The sequence below is a fragment of the Leiobunum rupestre genome, chromosome 5 (genome assembly GCF_980474605.1).
Source record: "Leiobunum rupestre chromosome 5, qqLeiRupe1.1.hap1, whole genome shotgun sequence".
Classification (NCBI taxonomy): Eukaryota; Metazoa; Arthropoda; class Arachnida; order Opiliones; family Sclerosomatidae; genus Leiobunum; species Leiobunum rupestre.
In genome coordinates, this window is record NC_143388.1 from 39,205,701 (window position 1) to 39,208,396 (window position 2,696).

General features: G+C 34.8%; 1 long non-coding RNA gene across 1 annotated transcript; it reads right to left on the reverse strand.

The window, feature by feature from the left end:
* Positions 1–1,209: 1,209 nt before the first annotated feature.
* Positions 1,210–2,245, reverse strand: LOC149944433 (uncharacterized). Its single transcript, XR_016480997.1, has 4 exons — positions 2,214–2,245; positions 2,067–2,145; positions 1,552–1,792; positions 1,210–1,456 (listed from the first exon to the last, which is right to left on the reverse strand). It is a non-coding gene; the product is annotated as an uncharacterized LOC149944433 (long non-coding RNA).
* Between the last annotated feature and the right edge of the window lie 451 nt (positions 2,246–2,696).

Sequence of the window (2,696 nt, forward strand, 5' to 3'; positions counted from 1 at the left end):
AATGTTAAAATTTGAGGGTAAAAGTGTTGAGTTGAAATACATAAAACATCTGAAACGAGTTTCGGTTAACATTGCTAAAAAATTTTACTGTAAAATCACCCCTGATATAGCGGGTTATGTTGGGGTTTTCAATTCAGCAAGTACAAGAACTTGAAATTAGAGAATCCAAGATAGCTAAATATACCGTAGATATGGGCGTGAGATTACATTGGTTGTTTGTTTATTCCAACATCGTTGAAAGTACGATCGTGAGGGACAGAAACGTACCTCTTTTCAGAATTATTAACGTTAAAGGAAAAGATAGTGAAACTATCGACTCTATATTCACTAAACCATACTATTTACCAGTCGCGGGTTCACATACACAAATTATCGAAATTAATATTATGGACGACTTGGGGAACCCCGTGCTGTTCGAACGTGGAAATGTGCACGTTACTCTACATTTCAGACCGCGTAGTATTTCATATAAATTTATTTGGTCAATTTTTAAACTTTAAGGGCCCGGTGCAGAGACGATTTAAAAATTATCGTAACTTTACGAGGATTGTAAAGTTACGAGAGCGGATTTACGATGTCGTAAAGTTACGATTTTGTAAATCGAAATCGCGGTGCAGAGACAATTTTTCGGGCTCTCGTAAATGACGAGTCTGGTATTTGGGAATCTGTTTTTGTTTAGGCTCCGCCCACTTATTGACCAATGAGAAAGCGTTATTTTGACGCAAAAATTTAAACATTTGTTTGAAGGCTCAACTCTATTTTAAAAGTTATTTTTTTTGTGATTTTACACATTTTAAGAAAACAAGTTAGCTGAAAGTATTTTTTTGAGAAAGAATATGGGGAAAATGAAACCAGGTGAAGAGAGACAACCAAACTTTAGTACAAGAGAACTTCAAGCAATTATTAATTGTTTGGAAGCTAGGCCTGATTTATTGAAAACCTACAAAAGTAGTGAAGATGTGGAGAAGGCCTGGGCAGAAATTGCCCACGAAATTGCCTGTATATATGGGTATGGGCCTCATAAGAGCAACAGTAAAAATAAGAGCTAAGTGGACTGATTACAAAAGCACCGTTAAAAAAAGGAGGTGTCCGTTTGCCGTTTAATAAGTGAAGCTGTGTTGCACGGGATTGAGGAGTTGATAGTTCACAAGTCAGGCACCAGGTTGGTTGTTTGTGCAAAGCTAGTGTTTTGAAATGAAACCACAATAGTCTAATTAAATTTTAATTAAAAGCTAGAAAATCCTCCATTGTAACAAGTGAAAATATTTCAGTGTAGCACGACTCATTGGCACTCCTAACTCTGGACTATTTCGGGTTACTCCCCTCAATATGCCAGCAAGTGTGGGTGGTGACGCTATAGATTTTTCACTGAAGAGACATGGTAAAATGGGCTTAGAAGTAGAATCACAGTTTCATTGGTTAAACATAATCTTGTTTAGCTTCCCAAATTGATGAGCTTGCATGAGAAAAGAAGTTTAGAAATATGGAAGAGTTGGTCGCAGATATTGGTACATTTCAATAAGGTCACGTAAAAACTAACCAGTCCTTTACCTTATTTGTACTCTCATAAACAGATGCAAGAGCAATGGGTAGTGAAAACCCATTTCCTCCACCTAGGCCTACAATGAAACCTATAGGGCACAGTTTCTTGTTTCAAAGGCAGATCTGATACTGATATCGTTGTTCACATTTTGCCAGAACAATCTGAGTACGTGATTTTCACAGGTTTAAAGCTTGGTTCACATACGTTAGCAGCTTTTCCATTTTCTCTGTGTTCTTGCGTTCCACAGCACTACAGAAGGCCGAGTGGGAAATGAGAAAATACAGAAAATTTATCCCAGTGAACCAAGTTTAACAATTTGAAAATTTAAAAAAAAACTTAAATTGGGTATTAAATTTTAGTGGGAAAGACTTTTAAGTTAAAATGTAAGTACATTATAAAGTAATTTTGGGTCAAATATTCAGGGGAAAAATCTACAAAACTCAAGTTAATTTGAACGATAATAATTGTGGCTATACCGTGGAATGTGGTTGATAAAGACTTTTGAAAATATTGATAAACTCACTTGACAGTTCAAAAAGAAGTCACAAAAGGCAAACTACCAGACACCCAGCACCTAAGCCTTCTTTAACAGCTGCTAACACCTTAGAAAAAACAGCTCAGTCAGTTGTGAATTATCAAGAAAGGTTAAATGCAATTTTGGGTTCAATACTTTCCGAAATGGTAGCCAAACGGTCACAAGATAGAATTCTTATTGGCATTCACTACACTCAAGTACCTGTTGAAAATCTTTCCCTTGGTGTTACATCAATTCCACTTCCTAACCCTAAAACATAAAATCATTGATATGTCTAATCTTTCAAAATAAAACTGGTGCAAATTATTAATTACTTATCTTTAGCACTAAGATTGATGTTTTCAAATATATTATCATCCTTTCATATGCATTATTTCCATCTATTTATATTTTGTAAACCACTCTATAAACTCATTGTTCATTATGTACCTCTTTCATTTTTCACAGCTGTTATTTTTTTTACTCTGATCAGCTGGTTTTTTTTTCTAATAAGAAGCCTCCATCTACCCACCAGATTTTTTTCGCAAAATAAAAGGCGCCCTTTTTGAATTTTTAATTATTCAAATAAATTACCATGTTTACTTTTAATATATTTTTTTATTGGCGAAGAGCAATTAA